Below are 21,722 nucleotides of genomic sequence, written 5' to 3' on the forward strand. Positions count from 1 at the left end.
TACATTTCCCTACACAGAAAGAATTCACCTTTTTCTCGAACCCCCATAATTCTCATACACGTTTAGATTATTATTGGTATCTAGAGATTTAGTGAAAACCATAATTTAACCTGCTATTGGCAATATTGATGTTTCTGATAGTGCTATAATTTCCCTTAATTTGCAAGTTGAGAATTTGTCCTTGTCTCATTCCCGTTGGCGTATGAATGTCGATATAGTTCTTCAAAACAACCATAAAGACACGATTTTAAAGGCTATTCATGAATACTTTTTGCATAACACTGATGATGCTACCTCTCCTATTATACGATGGGATGCCTTTAAAGCTTATTTAAGAGGTGATGCAATTTCAATAATAGCACCTGAGAATAAAACATTTAATACTAAATTGTCACACTTAGAAAAGTAAATTGCGAAATTTGAACGTTTCTTTATTTCCTCCCAGAAACTTGGTTATAAACTCGAGTTGCAGAAACTTAGATTCGAATATAATTAGTTGTTTAAGTATGAGAGCTGGTATTCAGATTGCTAATCAGAAAGAAAAATTTGCTTATAATGCTAACAAGTCTGGGAAACTTTTGACTAATTAACTACACATCAAAAATGATATAAATCCTTATGTTTTACTCTTCATTATACAGTAAACCAGATGTTGTAGATTCACATATTATTGATAAATTCTGAACATCTGCCCATTTGCCGCAGCTTTGTCAGTATTATAAAATTAAATTTTATACTCCTATTACAAAATAAGAGATTTTATTGGCTATCCATTCACTTAAACCCCAGAAATCACCTGACCCTGATGGCATACCTGCTGAATTTTATAAAGCATTTTTAGACACTTTCTCCCTTATTTATATCATTTATTTACTTTATTTGCTCAATCTGGTTCTCTCGCTGGATCTTTCACAGAAGCACTGATTATAGTTTTGCCCAAGCCAGATAAAGACCAGACGAAGGTTTCAAATTATAGACCTATCTCTATAATAAAACAGGATTGCAAACTTTATGTGAAAATCCTAGCAACCAGATTAGCTCGGGTTTTACTCTCCCTTATACATATAGATCAATGTGGTTTTATGTCAAAACGTTTCTCTGTTAATAACACTAGACTCCTTTTTCATGTTATAGATAAGGCCTCAACCCTTTCCTCTCCTGCTGGTCTCTTAGCTTTAGATGCGGAGAAAGCGTTTGATAAGGATTATTGGCACTTTCTTTTTCAAATGTTTTCTTCTTTTAATTTTGGTACCAGTTTTATAAAAAATATTTCCACTTTATATGGCTCCCCTTCTGCAGCCTCTTTATTAATGGCCAATTTTCAAGTCCTTTTCCCATTTTCAAGGAACAAGGCAGAGCTGTCCATTATCTCCCCTTCTTTTTCTATTAGCAATTGAACCCGTTCTCTCCCACATTCATAGCTCTATTGATAGTAAAGGATTTGTATTAGCTGATGTGGTTCTGAAAACATCTGCTTATGCGGATGATGATTTGTGATATTTTAGTAACCCAGCCACATCTTCACCTGCAGTATTAGAGGTTATACGTAACTACTCTGTGGTCTGGGTATTCCATAAATACTCATCAATCAGAATTTTTTCCTTTGAATGGTCACTGCACTCCTTCAATATTGAATAATACTGAAATTATCTGGCAGAAAGACAAGCTTAAATACTTAGGTATACTATTTTCTCTTCCCTTTAAGCACTCTGTTACTCTTAATTGTAATTGTTTATTCACAAAGATCACAGAAAAACCTTGTCAGTAGTCTACACTACATTTATCATGTGAGGGAAACTTGAAACTATTAAAATGATATTAGCCCCAATTATTTTTTACACATTATTGATGATCTCGGTACAATTGCCTCTTCTTTTTTACAAAAAGATTGATAAGCTCATTTCACAATTTATATGGAATCAAAAACCTCCTCAATTGACATACTCTAAACTTAAACTATCTAAACTTAATGGTGGATTTGGTTTACCTGATTTTCTTAAATACCATAAAGCTTTTATTTTAAAGCACATTTCTCTTTGGTTCCCATGTCCTGACCCTGCTTATGCTCCTAAATGGTTAATTATTGAACGCAACTTAGTATCCCCATTTCCTTTATCCTCCCTTTTAACTATGTCAAATTCAAAGACATTTTTTAAATCCTCCCCCATTATTACTTCTGCTAAATTAATTTTTCTAGATTTTGATACCTTTTTCTCCTCACATATTACTGCTTCCACTATGATTACACTTTGGTATTGTAGTTTAGTTCCTACATTCCCAATAGGCTCTGTGCATTGGAATAATATATCCGGTAGTTTTGACGTAGGACTGAGGTCGATTAGGTCTCTACCGAATATATTAAACTTAATTGTGAGTGCCCGCTAGCTCAGAGGTCACTAGAAACTTTCCCGAATTCACAAGAAGGGATTCGTTTCTGACAACCGCATAAACATGACAACTTTGTTTCCCAAGAATAAGAAATCAATCTCTAGAGTCGCGGAAACAATAGATAGCTATTTTACTCAGTCAATCGTACATGCTTCGTTTCACCAGAGGTGCTGAGAAAATAGAGAGACGGGCGTTTTCAATGAAAAGTATTTATTGAACAGTCTTCTTTCTCAAGCATAAGAAATGTACTGCTACAATCGTAATACTGGTTATAAAGTACAGGTCATATAATACGAAAAGTATTATAAAGTAGTACTGTAAAAGCATGATAAGGTTTCTATGCCATAAATTGCCTAAAACATATAAAATAAATACAGTGATAAAATAATGACTAAAAGTACTCAACTGGTGCTTCTAAAATACGCCTACCCCGGTGTACGTAACCTAAGTCCAGTACAAGGGAAGAAGTAAGTGAGGAGTAGCTTAAGTTTAGTATTTCTCTGCCAAGAATCTGTCCAAGAATTCTTTAAGGGTCTAATCACCTCCGTACCTTGGTTTAGAATGAAGGAGGTCTTGTATCTCTCTCTCAGGACTCGATTTACCAGCAACCCGCAAGGGTAGCCTGGAAACACTGGAGCTGGATTTCTCGGCAGGAGAAAAGACAGCGTCTCTCAGTGCGTCAGCTGGAGGGTCGGCTTCCTTCGGCACTTGCTGCTGCAGGGCGTCGGACAAGTAGTGAGTCGATCTGCTTCAAACCACTGTGTGTTTGTCTGGGCAAATCTAGGCATATTTATACTTTGAAGGTGCCGTGTTTGATGTGTGATTGGACTTAATAATGTCATCAAAGACTGAGTTCTTCGAAAAGTCCATGATTTCCTAGAAAATTTAGTATTCAGGCAAGGGAAAGTCCCAAGCTGCTGAAGGCGGGTTTCTCTAAGAAATCGTTGTTGATTCTTGAAAATTAGTGGAAGTAGCCATGCCCTATTTGGGCTGCATAGACTCTGTCTAAATATGGTAATGATTTCTTTGCCTATATAAGGATCGAACAATCTATACCTATATAAAGGCATGAATCAGGAAAATTACAATAGAGTCCTAGATTCATTTACACAGTATAACCCTACTTTAAAATGTAACCATACAATTATTTTCTGGAAACTTTGGATTTCAGCAGGCATTTTCTCTCTCCAAGATATTTATGTTGATGACTCCCTCATGTCCTTTTCTGAATTACAAGTCAGATATATGTTAACTGACTCCGAAGCTTCTAAATATGAAATTTTGATCAATACGTTGCTTAATGCCTTCCCAACTATACTACCCCACCGCATGTTTCCAGATTTGGTAAGTTGTATTAACGCATTTTCAACTTCTTTGCATGTTGTTTCCAAATTTTATAAACTACTTCATTGTAGTAATGCTACTAATTTTACTTTTTTGGCTACTTTTTGGAATGCAGAGTTATTACCGAATTTCTCCTTAAAAGAGCGGACTCATATATGGAACATCAATATATTAGGATGGTTTCCTATTTCTTTATCTCAAACTAATGCCTTTATTTTATTTAATTGTCTGTGGAGACCTTCTAAACTATTTAAAGCTAAACTTATAGATTCCCTAATTTGTTGGAATTGTAAGTGTTATGATGGTACGTTAAAACATATGCTTTTTGAATGTAATGTAATATCTCAATTTTGGCAGAATGTTTGGGATATTTTTGTTAAAATCCTTCCTATTTCTGAACCTTTGGCATACAAAATACTTATTGGTAAATCTTATGTCTTATCATCTATTTTAGCTATACCTCAATCTAAGCTCTTTAACCTCCTTATCTCTATTACCGTATAAGTCCATTACTACCAATTGGAAATCATCTGAAAAAATATCTACCCAAGCTTGGTGGTCATATGTTACTTTGATTAGATCAGGTGCCCATCTCTCCTTTAAGGAACCATTAAAAAATACATTATCTTTTCAGCAGTTATGGAAACCGATTGAAGAATGTATTAATATTCATTTATGACTGACTCGTTATTATTGTTTGTTTTATTCATGTTATTTTATAACTATGTTTTTGAGGAGTAGCCTTGTTTGTTAGTTCTTCAACTTTATAATTTCTTATTTTTTAAGACATTGCTAATCCTTTCTCTGTTGGTATATCACTTTGTAATAGTAATGTTCTTTATGGCTATATTATTGCCTTATATATACCAACACTGTATAATTTCTTGTTTTTTGTTGTTAAAACTTAATAAAATATTTTGAACAAAAAAAGATTGTCATGCACTATAAATAATGCAATCCATTTCCTTAAAAGAACTTCCGAACACATCGAATAACTTTGTGGTGCAATCATGGGAAGAGAGCCATCTGTGGAACACTGATGAAAAGGCTTTGCAGAAAGGACATTGATTGGATAGCCACTAAGTATTGAGGACCTGTAAATCCCCAGAGAGAAGAGAAAGGATAGTCAGCCACCAAGCATATTGCAAGACCTGCCTTCTCTCTTCAGTCCGTTCCATGATACCCAGGGTTGCACATCCCAAATGCTGTTGCCAAAGCTGCATCTGTCACTATGTATATCCCCTGCCTCTCAGACAAAGATGACGCCATTCAGGGTGTCCTCCCTGTGAAAGAAGGGTCTGCAGCACGTCTTATTTTATCCAAAGATCCATAGCTTTAGCGTTTGTTGTGAGTTCATGGGAAAGTAACATGAATTAAGTCATAGTGACATTTTATTATCACCATGTTAACTGTCATCCTAGAGTGGAATTGGTTAACACAGATCTCCATAGAAATTATTCTTGCTTGCTGCATTTGTAGAATAAACATTTGCAATGCCAATAGGTCTTGCATTGGCTGCCAAACGTTTGGCTTTATCAATTTGTGTTGTGTGATGTATAGTTGGGAGAGTTGCATGTCCCCTGCATATATAAAAATTTAAATTGACTAAAAGCAAAAATATATTTTGGTCTTAAAAAGCACACATAGCATAAAAGTCCTTAGTATGGAAGAGAACTACTTTGTGTGTGGATGTGTTCTTTGTGAATGAGTAGAATTCCATAAGTCGTCAATCTCTGAAGTTGGCTGTTCCATTGCCCCATGATGCATACTGTGTAGTAGACACTGAATTGGACCACTCTACTGGTTTAAAATTAGACAGTTCATATAATTGACCTCAAACAGGCTTGTAAACCTGTGTCAGCAGTGCTATCATATTTGAAACAATTGTATGTCTCTTAATCACAAAATAAAAGGATTTTTGAATTTGTACGTATTTTTTATTGTTTTATTAATGCAACATTTTTTAAATCAGTTTCTAATGTTCTGAATGCAACAGTTTTAATTAATCACGCATAGTAAAAATTACTCTTACTCTTACTCCATGAGGCACACTGTGCTGGGTGGAACCAAAATGTAAATGGCACAATGGCCGACCAATGGATGAAGAGGCCTGGCTAAATCCCTCAAAGGTAAGTATATTAAACATATATAATAGTAGTAAAATCAAAAGGTCTTGGCTAACGCCAGAACGAAAGATATGAATTACTGAGGTTTGAGAAAACTAAGCACTTTGCACTATTCATTTTTTACCTAGTCTACCTTCAATTCTTCTATGCCTGCATTTAGAAGAAAGAGTTTTGACCTGAATGAAGTGCACTCAACTATTATGTTATGTTATGTTAATGTCATTTATACCACGCACAGCTACTCCGAGGAGTGTCCCTAAGAGCTAGGCTGACAACTTCTGCCAAGAATTATCTGAAGAGGAATGTCTACAGTTTCTTCCTGAAAATACTCAAGGAACAGACAGCACGAAGCTCCACTGGGAGCTGATTCCAGAGCCAAGCCCCTAAATGGGCTAGAGACCTGCTGTCGGATTTCTGTTTGCGGGTCCTTGGGCCAATGGCAAGAAGTTTGTTAGAGAAGCAAAGCTGCCTAGCAGGGGAATAGAAATCGAATCTGTATTAAAGGTAGGCCGGGGAAGAGACCTGCTATTGGATTTCTGTTTGCGGGCCCTCGGAACAATTGCCAGAGGTTTGTTAGAGGAGTGAAGCTGCCTGGCAGGGGAATAAAAATCTAATTTGTATTGAAGGTAGGCCGGGCCATTAGCAATTATAATAACGAGTGCACTGTCACAAGAGCTTTGTACTTCACCCTTATCACCACTGGAAGCCAGTGCAGATCGTGAAGAGGAGGAATTACATTTGCTTGCTTGGGTAGGTTGAGAAAAAGTCTGGCTGTGGCATTCTGGATCACCTGCAGTTTCTTAAGTAGGTGGCAATGCAAACTGACATAGAGAGCATTGTCATAATCTATGCGGGAGGTTATCAGAGCTTGGATAACCATTTTTCTAGCATAGATGGGGAGAATTGGGAGAAACATTTTGAGAGATTTCTAAATGCCGAAGCAAGAGCGTGATAGCCTTTTGATCTGCGGACCAAAAGAAAGTTTATTATCAAACCAAATACCCAGGTTTTTTACTGGACCATCATGGGTGTAAGGTAGAGGGATCACATCTGGCCAGAGGAGTGCCAGATCTGCAGGAATCAGTTCCCAAAGACGACAATCTCTATTTTGTCCACATTGCCCTTAAGTTGTGCTTCCGCCAACCAATGAAAAATAGGAGGGAGACAGGTTTTAGCCTGGGAATCGATGGTCCCGCTGTGCTTGTCCCAGGAAAACAGCAGCTGAGTGTCGTCAGCATACAAGATCACTTTGGCCTCAGGATCTTTGTCTAACTGAATAAGTAGAGCCATATATATGTTAAACAAAAGAGGGTTCAATTTAGAGCCCTGAGGAACCCCTCTATTCAAGGCTTGCGGAGAGGCTGCAAAAGGAGGGATCCAGACTTGCTGGGATCTATCCGCCAAATATGACAGGCACAATCCTCAACACAGCCGATCAAATGGCCTGTGAACAGGTAGGGGCATAACGGGACCAAAGCCCCTGTGGAGCAGGGAAGCCCCCATTCTTCAGGGGCCCCCAGTCATCCTAAGCTTTATGTATATCAGTGAGATGTGTGACTATCAGGAACACCATCACCACGTTTTGCAGGGGGCTATGATTATGTGTACCATCCTGATAGGCAGGTTCAATATAAGTGTGACGCCATTAGTCAGGAATTTTTCTTGAGAAAGCTTCCTACTGACGGATGATAATTGGGCCATATAGTGTGCTTTAAGATTTTGCCTTTTATCCACAGGTGGTGAAAGTAAGGGCGCAAACAAACAGCCATGCTTGAGTCCAAAAGGTGACAGAGAAATAAAGATATCTTTAAATGTATTTAGTCACATTTGACACATTTCTGCTTATTCTTTAAACATTGGTATTTAGTGGGTTTTTTCAGCAAAGTGGGAAGATTTTGTAAAGTGAACTACATTACAATCTAGGGAAACCTAGTTACTGTCTTGCTGTCTGGATACCGCTTGAGGGCAGCAGTCAGCCCTTGGACCGTGTAGCCAGATCTTGGACCGTGGACTGTGGACTGCAGCGGAAGCGGCAGAGCAGATTGGGAGCGGGAGCGGGAGCCAAACAACGACGCCAAACAACAAAGTGTTGCAGGAGCAGGAGTTTGGTATCGGGAGCAGAGCACTGACAACGCGGCTCTGGGCTCTGGGCTCCGGGCGGCTCACGCGGCTCCGAACTACATTTCCCGGTCCCCCGCCCGCCGACTGCCAATTGCTGTTTGCTGATTGCTTACTCTCGGAGGACAGGTCGTCACAGGCTCGCTAACCGGGTATCCAGGCCACAGCTTGCAGCCATCTTACAGTCAGCCAGAAGTCAGCAGCTAGCGGCCCCCAGCCCCAGTACCAGCCCCAGTTCCGGCCCCTGCATTGGACAAGTGCCTCGGACAGAGCCTTACCCCCGCAGGAGCACAGCCGGGTGGTAGGTTCAGAGAGGGGCGGTCAGGAAAACAGGACAACAGGACAGCAATTAAAGCTTGCTTCACAGAGACACGGACACGCACACAGCATCAAGCTGCCTTAGCTCCACCCCAATCCTACAACTACAGGTCAGCAAAGAGGCGAGCGTTGGGAGCATTGGGAGACAGCAGTCAGGAGTATCGGGAGACAGCGCTCAGGAGTAAACGACTGGGGGGAGGAAAGGAGGTGAGAAGTGAGTGGCGGCATCTTGCATCTGGCACCTGTACCATACCTGTACCCCACCTGTCAACACGCAGCCCGCGCTCACTACATCAGCTTTCATCAGCATATGTCGGCACAGCTCGGCATCCCCTCAGCATCCCCTCGGTCTAGGCCAGCTATTAAAGCCTTGGTACTGAGGGTAACTACTGAGGTACTGAGGGTAACTAGGGCTGTGAAAGACACTAGCGTCCTGAACAGGGGGGTGGCCTCAGGCAGCAGTACGGAGGAAAAATGTTGGTCGTCTGTGTCTGAGTTTTGCACTTGCGCAAGTGTATGATAACTCAGAGAACTTATAGCCTCGGGCTCGGAGCCTCCTGGGAGTCTCAAAGTACCCTCGAAGCAAGAGCGGCTTCGGAAGGCATGTAAAGAGGACTTAAAATTGAGCCAGAATCAAGAACCCAGAACCCAGAACCTAGACCCGGCAGAAGACTAAGGACTGCGGACCGAAGATCCCTGATTAGACCAGACCAGACCTAGTGGGTTAGCGGGTCGCACTTCAAACTATCTTACGTAGCCTTCGGCCCTCAGCACTGGTCCCCTGCGTTGCCAAGGTTAAACTCGGAGGGGGAGCGTGACGAGAGGAGGGAGCAGTACGGCGAGCAGAGCAGGAGCATAGCCAGTGCCAAAGTCAGACCCAGAGCAACTATGCGGTCGGGGAGAGTGAGGAAGGCACCGGGAGAGAAGGCAGCTGCCTTAAAGGAACTTGCTAAACAGAGAAAAATTGAAAAAATAAGTGCCAATAAGGCAAGCGACACCTTAAAAAGCCCATTAATCTCACCAATAGCCTCTTTATTTGAAAAGGCGTATTCAAATAAAAAAACTACACAGAATTTACGATTTCAATTCTTAAAGGATCCCGGATCATCTCTTTTTGCAACAACTGGGGATATTCTGGGTTTGATGACTCCTCTAGCTCCCTTAAAACACCTAGCAGGGAATGATCAGAGGAGGGTACATGAAATTCAAACGACAACCCTTGAGAAATCAAACCTACTTCTTAGTGAAAAATGTAACTTGTTCAAAAGGACAGAACATCTGGAAGATATAAACAACAACAAAAAAACAAATGAGGAAATTCCAACACAAAATAGCCTTATCACTCTAGCAACGGTACACAAGGCCTCATATGATTTAAATAATATAACAGCGCATCAAGAGCATCCATCTACTTCAAGAACAATTAAGGGACACAGCATATTAACCAGTGAGGTTACATTGGATACCATAACGAGCCCCAATTCGGTATCAGTAAGGAAAGATCAACTGAACTCTACACAATCTTTACATTCAAGTATTGAGGATCTTGTTCATCTCTGGCATAGTTCATGTGATACGCTAGACAAAGCGGACGAGCCTCTGGGCGACAAAAACATAGCAGACAAAGAGGCGGCACCAGAGGAAGAAACAGGAAGCGAAGAAGCGGAGAATAAATCATCCAGCATACGTCACAATAAAAGCCAATATAGGCCAACAGATTTCGGAGTAAATATGTCACCATTACAAAATGAGAGACGTCACCAGGCATTAAAAAACGAGGATAAGGTAAATTCCATCAATACTGAAGGGCAACCGGATTTTGTTACTCCATTACTAGAAGCATTGCAAACATCAACAACGACGTTAATAATGCAATCAGATAAACTGGACATACAAATAGACTTAATCAATGTAATTGCATCATACATAGCTGGGATAAACACGAAACTGGACAATCTAAATAGTTTAATCAAAAGAGTACAATCAATTAATCCCCCGTCGGAACCAGTCTGTACCTGTGGACCAATCTTGGATAAATTGAGCTTATTACCAACAATGCTAGAACAGATACTCACCTTCAATAAACGTTTCATTAACCCAGCACCTGAGACAGAACAATTCAGAGCCTCTATAAATAAGCTGCAACCTCAACCCGACACTTACTTTTGCTCAGAGCAAAACAACGAAGTACAAATCACTAAACATGGAAAAGTCGAAAGTAAGGATAATACAAAAGAAATAGTAACAAACAATGCAAATGATCTACAAGAAACAAAGCCGACACAATAAAGAAATCAACGAAAAAAAGAAAGAAAAGCAAGGAACAAAACATTTGTCTCAGAGTCCCAGCCTGGTAACAGAATATACCCTATTTTTTCTAAATCCAAAGCAGGAAGACCAAAAGAGGATTTTACCTGAGAAACTAGTCCGGAAATAAATATAAATAACTCAGCCTCCTTTACTGCAGGAAGAAATGAAAAGATTATCGACATAATTCAGATTCCAAAAAAAGAACTTAAGGGCTCACTAACATTAGAAAGAGAGGCTTGTTCCTCACACACAATGAAAGATAAACAGAAAGAGGCGTTAACCGGCAAATCAATAACTACGACAGGATCCGCCGAAAAAATATACGAACCACAAATCGGGTAGATGAAAAAATCAGTCATTCTTGTAATGAAGAAAATACGTAGTCAATGGAAACCCAGAAGAGCATATAACTTAAGGATAAGGCGATAGATTTAGGAAGCTATTATACAGAGGAGCACCCTAAAACAACTGAGAAAATAACAATATTAAGGACTCAAATCCAGCCGAACGTACCCACCTACAATCAAGGAATCAGGTTGTGGAATTATCCAAACACACACAGAACATTGCATAGAAGCGGAGGATAAGATAAAGATTGCCTCATTACCACAGACAGTGATAGAAATGGGAGATCAAGATCCCGCAGAAGTACTTCAACGTCAAACATCAAGAGGTACATCAGAAAAACAATGTAATTTGAACCAAGGCAAATTAAGCTTTTGTTTATCAAATCAGGAAAACTTACAACTTAACTATCACGATGGTAAGGATATAATGAGGGGTTCTCCAAAGCTCGATGATATACATCACCAAATAATGTGGACACCGCAGTACGAGACGCAGGGCCGTCATGACACTTTGAATAGGAGTAATATTTTGAAACCTATGGCTGAAATTAAGGAACTAAGAGACATTCAATCAATAGATCTAGTATCCATACAATTTCTTCAGGTGAACAATGAGGAAATAAAAGAACAAACATTAACCACCTGGAAAACGCCAGGAATAGTGCAAATGATACTAAGAAGATCGGACCTATTGCTAACATGGGGCATACAAATGTCAATGCCCAGTACTCCTTGTTATCCGTTTCCCTTAAAAAAACTTTGCGGACAACAAACTAACAGACAATTAGAAAAGCGGGCACCACAAAAGTAAATCTACTCAATTTTACATAATGCTACAGGCAGAAGTGAGTCAGCCTACTCCTCGGCAGAAGTAGATGTAGATAGAGTAGGGGAGTCTATACCAACAACGGATCAATGGAATTGGCTTCCCAACTTGCTAAATGATAAGAGGGAAAACTGACCAAAGAGTGAAAGGGCGACACACGCAGAAACTCACGGTATTCATTTACTATCGTGGAACATAGCCGGGGCAAAAAAAATGCCAGAGGAGGGAGGGGCCTTAAAAGAGAGGGCTATTTGCGATGTAGTTGCCCTACAAGAAACGTGGTTGCAAGAAGATATCCCGATAGCAGGCTTCGTCCACTACTCTGTAGCAGCAGAAAAATGTAGGCATTACGGTCGCGCAATAGGCGGCCTGACAGTCTACGTATCCACAGCCTTAATAATTAAAATGGAACAGCTTAAATCTCCTGACCCCAGCATACAATTAATTAAATTCTCGGAACAAAACGTAATTAACAAAAGAACGACAATCTTTATTAAATATTACACACATCCCAAGTTCTTAGTCAAAAAGATAAAAAATGCTCTACTAAGCAAAGTAATTACACGCCTTTGCAGCACCGAGGCTTCCTGGAATATAATAGTTACTGGAGACTTCAATTCAAACTTAATATTCTTGCCGGAAGAAGACAAAATACTGACAGCAGATAATATGTATTGGTTTGTCCCACAGCAGTCTCAAGTTGGGGCGAGAACTCGAAAGGATCGACTTGGCCAGCAATTAGTGATAGATCTTGAGTACCAAGGTATGTGAGTGCTTAATGGAAGGACAGACGAAGACCGTCCGCCAAAAAAAACGTACTACGCCCGCGGGCCCAATCAACACTTGACTTTACAATTGTAAGTCTTTCGCTAATTCCATTACTAGTCAGTTTTCATATAGATTACACCCCCTTGAGTGATCACGCGTTTCAACACTTCAAATTAAATTTTTGCAGGAAAAGATTTCAACCATCTCTCATACTGGAGGACCAATTAGACACAAATAATAAAAAACGTATTAATTGGACAAACACAAATAAAATTGAGTGGTTTTCGATAATAAAGGATATCCTGGCTGATTTAGGAAACGCTTCAACAAATAAGATTTAAGCCTGGTCTCTCTTCTTAGGCGAATTAAAGACGAAAATGAAAGTCCCGAGCATGAAGGACAAAAGACCATGTTCAAATAGTAAACTCCCGAAACAGGTGCAAGATCTAAGAAGGGCGTTACGGAGAACACAAAAGAAGTTACAATTAAATAACACAGAAGGACTACTACTGGAGACATTTCTCCTACAATGAAAAGACTACAATAAGAAGATCTGGGAATTCAAAAAAAGAAAAACTGAGACCTTTTGGACTAAATTGCTATTTAGTATTAAGCATCCAAACTCAAATACATTTTGGAAAACAATAAATCAATTGACTAGTCATCGAAACACCTTAACATCGAATGTGCAGGAAACGAAATCGGTCAGCTTCCTTTCGCAAAAATTTAAAGAAAACTTATCAAAAGCTCCACAGAAACTATCAACATTGGAATATCCGAAAAAAATGAACTCAGACGAAGAAAATCGCTGTCAGTACTCACCAACGGACCTACGCAAAACATCAATGCCAGTAGTGAATCATGTCATCTATTCAGCAGAGGAGATAGCAAAAATAATCAAAAAGGGTAAAAGTAATGGGGCTCCAGGGCCGAATGGCATTCCCCAAGCGATTTACAAACACGCACCAGAATACTAATGCATTCACTTCGAGAATCTCTTTGCCGATGTACAGATTAATAACCAAGTACTGGACAGCTGTCAAGGCTCAATAATTATGCCCCTATATAAAGGAGGAGAAAGAACAAACCCACTTAATTACAGATTCATTGTATTGCAGGACGTTGAAGCCAAATACTTTGCGTCATTACTTTTGAAAGACCTGGTAAACTGGTCCGGGGAAAGAAACCTGATTCCAATTAACCAAACAGGATTCAGAGAAGGTATTGGAACAATTTCCAACATCCTATCTAATACAATGGTTGCTGAAAAATGCCAGCGCGAGAAACAGGACCTGCACCTGTGTTTTATAGACCTAAAAGCGGTTTTCGATAGTGTGGACCGGAATCAGCTGTGGGCAAAGTTAAAAGCATGGGAAATACCAGAGAGTATACTGAAGGGTTTGTTATTATTCTACACTGACACCTGGACTCAAGTAAAACTTGGGAACGGTACCAGCCTATCGAGAAAAGTGTATACAACTATCGGATTAAAACAGGGGTGGGTTCTGGCACCACATTTATTCAATCTTTTCATATCAGATCTCTCCGGAAAACTAGATAACCACAATACACACTCCCCGAAACTAGGCAAGCTAAAACTTTCTCACCTAGCTTACGCAGACGACATTGTGCTATTGAGTTTAACGAAAGTTGGTTTGACGAGGCTCCTGACTGCACTCTCAGATTTCCTGTTTACAAACAAGTTGGACATTAACTCAGCCAAAACAAAAACAATGCAACTTACTAACCGACGAGCCGCAAATCATAACATCTGGCTAGAAGGTAAACAACTGGAAAAAGTATCCTGCTATAAATACTTGGGATACTAGATAGAGTACAAGTTGTCCTTAAAAGATCAGAAACATTATATGACACAGAAAGCGAGGGCCTTAATATTTGCATTTAGCTCATTGGCAAATAAGCTGGAAGGGCCATCACTGAGGCCTCTCCTGACAGTTATCTCTAGCAAAGCACTGCCCACCTTATCTTATGCCAGCGTCGCTATGCATGGAAAAGATTCTGAAATTCTTAACAACTTAATAACAAAAATCTATAAAAAGGTTCTTCAACTTCCCAGTTCAGCCTCACCAGCGCAAATGTGATTAGAATTCGGACTAATGAACGAATCACTGGGTAGACTTTATACTTATATAAAGGTGTGGTACCGTATCAAGCAAAGTGCTAGTGAAAACAACCTCAATACATTTTTTTTTGGCAGGAATTAGAAATGCAAAAAAATCGCAGGCCAACAAATTCTTGACCAGTGCACTGGGGTCAACATGTTCTTCTAACCTCTGGAATAAAAATTTGCCTTTCATATCATTCATGCAGGCACTTAATAGAGCTGCCAAACTTCACTTGTTGCTAACAGATAAAGGTATCTTTTCTCATCACTCCCACTCTTGGACTGTGATTAACAATTATAAAACTCTTAAACCAGCGGCGTACTCGGACACAACGTTTCCTATTTATATTAAAAAAACGACTTATGGCCTTGCGTTTGGCAAACTTCCCGCTTTAGCCGACGAACCATCTTGGAGGCACATTGGGGCAGATTTATGACGGCCTTGCGCCGCCGGTGCGTCACTTTATTTGACGCAACGGCGGCGCAAACAATGCGCCCTATTTACAACGTGACACATCTAGGAGATGCGTCACGTTGTAAAGCCCTGCGCCATAGGAGGGGGGCGTTCCTGCCCAGGAACGCCTCCTAAAAGTGGCTGAGTGAAATCTATAAGAATTCACTCAGTCACTTTCAGGACAATGCTGTGCCAAAACCCTGCGCCTGCTTGAAGCAGGCGTAGGTCTTGACGCAGCATTGTGGAGATGGGCCACCCCCGAGCCTTGCTGGAGCTGCGTCGCGCTTGCGACGCAGCTCCAGCAATGCGCCACCTTTACGTCACAGATGCGTCACGCATCTGTGCCGTTTTTGCCCCATGGTGCGCCGCATTGTAAATGCGGCACACCATGGGTGGCGGAGCAGCGGCGCAGGATGACTGGCGCATCCCTGGGGATGCGCCAGTCATCATAAATCTGCCCCATTGAGTCAAAAGAATGTCGTCTCTGTGGAAACGCAAAGGAAGATTTAATCCATATAATATGCCATTTCAAGATGCTGTACAGTGAGCAAGTAACTTTTTTGAAGAAAACCTTTCTGGAAAGGAGAATACGTACATGCAGGACTGCTATTATTGGGGGCCTGGATCCAACTGACCCCCAAATGAACTGCAAAATGATAAAGTTTTTGAGAGCTCATGAAAAACACTTGAAAGCAAGCGAGTCCATAACGAAATAATATTATTAAGACCGTTTAGCATTGCGGACTAAGTCAGAAGGAAGTCTCTCATTTACTTATGTAAACACTACTTAAGAATTGCTTTTTTAAGGTTTTAGGAAAGATCATGACTGAAAGTAATTTTATTGAAATTTTATTCTTACTGTTTTTTCGTTGTCTTGGTTGTTTTAAGCTAATATTGGCCAAACGCTGTGGAGAAAATTTGTTATGGTTTTTATTAACTAAACAATAAAATAAATGTACTACTACATTACAATCTTGCTGGGGAACAGAGAATGTGGAATGAAAGCACTTACTGATAAGATTCACTCTGTCCATGAGTGAGACGATTTGCATAAAATATATTAACATTCTGTTTTTCATGGTTAATTCATGTACATTAGCCACTATAGCAAACAAAGTCAGCCCCTATGTTGATGCACTTCTTGTTTGAAGTTCTTGGGGCCCAGTTATGAGTTTGTCAGTCTCATTGCCGTACCGCCACTGCAGGGATCCCAAGAAGACCGCCTTATTATGATGCATGCAGCCTGAATCACCGTCATTGGGGTGGTTCCCTCCAGCGGCAACGTGGACTGCAATGTTGGCAATTCATCATTCATTACTGTCAGGGCCGCTACTTCCCACAGAGTCGATCACAAAAACATAGTCGTACTGGCGGTCTCCTTGTGGCAGCTACTTGATGGTGTAGGCCGTCATGGTATGCTCTCAGCAAAGCACCAGAACAGAACCCATTGGATGGATACAAACATAACACAGCTGATATCCATTGGCTAAGTGGACACACTGAAAATCACACATAAAACACACCCCACCACAAACCATGATCCTTCACCTCTCCACCACAACACAGCAAAAGAGAGACCACACTTTTTTGTGAGAAAAGGCAGCCCTATTTCCGATCCCATTTAACACTCTTCAAACACTTTTGTTGCATTTATTTTTATATTTATTGCTGTTTTTTTGTCATTTTCACTCACTTTAATTTAGAGTAATGTTGCATCAAAAAAGTCCACATTTTTCAGAGGGTGAGTTGTCAGTGATGGTGGATAAAATCATGACAGTAGAGCCACAATTGTTTGGCTCCCAAGTTCAACACACTCCTTTCATTAGAAAAAGGGCAATGTGGGACAGGATAGTCAACAGAGGAAATGCCATAGGTACCACCCTACGCACAAAGGAGGAAATAAGGAAGAGATGGAACAACGTGAGAGGGAAGGTGCATTCCCTGGCCTCCAAGCAACACCTGGAGGCCCACAAGACTGGCAACAGTCCTCCCAGCACTCTATTACAACTGTTTCCCTGTTGTGGCCATCCTGCTTTCGGAGGGTTTGACAGGAATAGACTGGGAAATGGAGTCTTGGGGCCCAGTTATGAGTTTGTCAGTCTCATTGCCGTACCGCCACTGCAGGGATCCCAAGAAGACCGCCTTATTATGATGCATGCAGCCTGAATCACCGTCAATGGGGTGGTTCCCTCCAGCGGCAACGTGGACTGCAATGTTGGCAATTCATCATTCATTACTGTCAGGGCCGCTACTTCCCACAGAGTCGATCACAAAAACATAGTCGTACTGGCGGTCTCCTTGTGGCAGCTACTTGATGGTGTAGGCCGTCATGGTATGCTCTCAGCAAAGCACCAGAACAGAACCCATTGGATGGATACAAACATAACACAGCTGATATCCATTGGCTAAGTGGACACACTGAAAATCACACATAAAACACACCCCACCACAAACCATGATCCTTCACCTCTCCACCACAACACAGCAAAAGAGAGACCACACTTTTTTGTGAGAAAAGGCAGCCCTATTTCCGATCCCATTTAACACTCTTCAAACACTTTTGTTGCATTTATTTTTATATTTATTGCTGTTTTTTGTCATTTTCACTCACTTTAATTTAGAGTAATGTTGCATCAAAAAAGTCCACATTTTTCAGAGGGTGAGTTGTCAGTGATGGTGGATAAAATCATGACAGTAGAGCCACAATTGTTTGGCTCCCAAGTTCAACACACTCCTTTCATTAGAAAAAGGGCAATGTGGGACAGGATAGTCAACAGAGGAAATGCCGTAGGTACCACCCTACGCACAAAGGAGGAAATAAGGAAGAGGTGGAACAACGTGAGAGGGAAGGTGCATTCCCTGGCCTCCAAGCAACACCTGGATGCCCACAAGACTGGCAACAGTCCTCCCAGCACTCCATTACAACTGTTTCCCTGTTGTGGCCATCCTGCTTTCGGAGGGTTTGACAGGAATAGACTGGGAAATGGAGTCTTGTAAGTAACACCTCACTAACTGTCACAACACTTTAATCGCCTGTATGCTCTCATCTCATCCCAGTTTATGCTATTGTGTTGTCTATCTACTTTTTGAACATGCAATACTCAGTGTATCAGAGATGTTTGACTGTCAATGTCAATGTCTATTGTTAAATATAAGATGAAATGTATTAATCTCCATTACATGCCACATGTCAGAACAGTGTCTGTGAGTGTATTACTATCCAATCATCATCCTGAGACAGAAGATATGTGTTAATATGTAAATGTATGGTCCAGCCCAATGGCATTTTAAAAACAAGTATGCTACACTAACCATTTTGCAAGTGTTAGTAAATAGAGATTGAAATAACTACAACTACCATGAGGCCCTGTTTCTGTAACAAAAAAAAAGATGTAATAAAGATTTTGCCCATTCTAACTTGTCTGACATGTAACAACTGATGTTTATTTCTCATGGGCTGAACAACCTACAAACAATGCGCTACTCATTTCTGCCTACTTAGCTTTATGTTGTCCTGGTCTCCTCAACTGAAACTATTGATGGCATGAGTGACATCATACCAAGTGTGCAGCACAAATATTTGCAACTCAGATGATCAGACAAGTTGTGTGTTTCCCTGTTTTGTACACACCAAGGCCTTTGAATGGTAAATAAACGTCATGTCTCCACTGTGCTGCCTTAAATGTTTGGGAGATCTCATGTGCATTTCTGAATCCAAAACGCAACATTATTTCAGCACATCCATTGAGCTGCTCAATTCTAGTGCATGTATTGAATGTATCCAACTGTCTTGTTAACAAGTTCAATACCACAGAAATATATCACAAAAGTAATCTCAACATTTTCCTAGGTCTCGACTTACAGTGACACAAAACATTTGGATGTAGATAGCACACTACTACCAATATCAATGTTCTCTGCTTCACAGCAGGTCAATCTGGCACAGCATCTAGGCAGAGCTTGGCCACAAACAGACTCCCACTCCACCACCGGATGAAGACCTCAATTACGATAATACTCCTTGACTTGTGTATGATGGTCCTAGCACATCTGGTCTGCCTGTGCAGATGGCAACACCGAGTCTCACTGTGCCCACACCAACACCTCTCACCCTAGCTGTACCACCTCAGCCAACCCCAGTCCCCCAACCTGTATACCTTGCACAGTCACTATCATCTTGTGCCCTCCATTCCTGGTTTCTGAGATGAGAATCACCAGCCCATTCACAGATGAACTAAGAACCAGTGGGATAGGGTACAATGGGCCAAGGGAACCGGCTCGTGGGGGTAGGGTTCATAGGATTGGTACTGTGGGCTAGATTAGTGAGGCCACTGGGGCCACTCATACCCAGGCCAGGTATTGATGGGAATCCTGGAGATGAAGCAGCTGCAGAGGGACATACTCCAGAAGCTGGTCACCCACAACACCAACAAGGGCCAGCTCATTGTGGTGCTGCAGGTCATCAACCCAACCCTGTGCAGGGCGTTCCACCACCATCTAACTCTTCCTATGGTCTAACTACATCTGGACAATCTACATCTGTGGCAGCCACAGGAATGGAGGCCCTGTAAGAGGAAGACACTTCTGCAGACACTCCTGTCTCTGCCCCGCAGTCGCAAGTGGGGACATCCATACAAAAATCTAGGAGGTGGGGATGGCAAGACACCCCCCACCACCAGCAAGAAACCTCAACCTTAATTTCCTTCAGTGTGTGTAACACATTCACTCTGTGGACTTTTTCTGAACACTTTCCCCTTTCTGATAGGAGTAGTATTTTGGACATTGGAATTCAGACAATTTGACATCCTACAACTAAGGTTTCATTCACCATGACTGACTACTTCACTTTTTTGCCATGTTTGTTTTTGAACAATGTATCTCTTCATTTTACCACTTTAATGAATACACAAAACATAAACCCATTGTCTACTGTAGCAAATCTCACATCTAGCAATGTATATATGTAATCTCATGTAAACTTACAATGCCAAAACAAGCTACTTATGTGAGCATGGATATGTTGCATCGACACAATGTGCCAGATCTGCAGGAATCAGTTCCCAAAGACGGCAATCTCTATTTTGTCCACATTGCCCTTAAGTTGTGCTTCAGGCAACCAATGAAAAATAGGAGGGAGACAGGTTTTAGCCTGGAATCCATGGTCCCGCTGTGCTTGTCCCAGGAAAACAGCAGCTGAGTGTCGTCAGCATACAAGATCACTTTGGCCTCAGGATCTTTGTCTAACTGAATAAGTAGAGCCATATATATGTTAAACAAAAGAGGGTTCAATTTAGAGCCCTGAGGAACCCCTCTATTCAAGGCTTGCGGAGAGGCTGCAAAAGGAGGGATCCAGACTTGCTGGGATCTATCCGCCAAATATGACAGGCACAATCCTCAACACAGCCGATCAAATGGCCTGTGAACAGGTAGGAGCATAACGGGACCAAAGCCCCTGTGGAGCAGGGAAGCCCCCATTCTTCAGGGGCCCCCAGTCATCCTAAGCTTTATGTATATCAGTGAGATGTGTGACTATCAGGAACACCATCACCACGTTTTGCAGGGGGCTATGATTATGTGTACCATCCTGATAGGCAGGTTCAATCCAAGTGTGACGCCATTAGTCAGGAATTTATCTTGAGAAAGCTTCCTACTGACGGATGATAATTGGGCCATATAGTGTGCTTTACGATTTTGCCTTTTATCCACAGGTGGTGAAAGTAAGGGTGCAAACAAACAGCCATGCTTGAGTCCAAAAGGTGACAGAGAAATAAAGATATCTTTTAATGTATTTAGTCACATTTGACACATTTCTGCTTATTCTTTAAACATTGGTATTTAGTGGGTTTTTTCAGCAAAGTGGGAAGATTTTGTAAAGTGAACTACATTACAATCTAGGGAAACCTAGTTACTGTCTTGCTGTCTGGATACCGCTAGAGGGCAGCAGTCAGCCCTTGGACCGTGTAGCCAGATCTTGGACCGTGGACTGTGGACTGTGGACTGCAGCGGCAGCGGCAGAGCAGATTGGGAGCGGGAGCGGGAGCCGAACAACCGAACAACGACGCCGAACAACAAAGTGTTGCAGGAGCAGGAGTTTGGTATCGGGAGCAGAGCACTGACAACGCGGCTCTGGGCTCCAGGCGGCTCACGCGGCTCCGAACTACATTTCCCGGTCCCCCGCCCGCCGACTGCCAATTTCTGTTTGCTGATTGCTTACTCTCGGAGGACAGGTCGTCACAGGCTCGCTAACCGGGTATCCAGGCCACAGCTTGCAGCCATCTTACAGTCAGCCAGAAGTCAGCAGCTAGCGGCCCCCAGCCCCAGTACCAGCCCCAGTTCCGGCCCCTGCATCGGACAAGTGCCTCGGACAGAGCCTTACCCCCGCAGGAGCACAGCCGGGTGGTAGGTTCAGAGAGGGGCGGTCAGGAAAACAGGACAACAGGACAGCAATTAAAGCTTGCTTCACGGAGACACGGACACGCACACAGCATCAAGCTGCCTTAGCTCCACCCCAATCCTACAACTACAGGTCAGCAAAGAGGCGAGCGTTGGGAGCATTGGGAGACAGCAGTCAGGAGTATCGGGAGACAGCGCTCAGGAG

The sequence above is a fragment of the Lissotriton helveticus genome, chromosome 12, assembly GCF_964261635.1.
Source record: "Lissotriton helveticus chromosome 12, aLisHel1.1, whole genome shotgun sequence".
Lineage (NCBI taxonomy): Eukaryota > Metazoa > Chordata > Amphibia > Caudata > Salamandridae > Lissotriton > Lissotriton helveticus.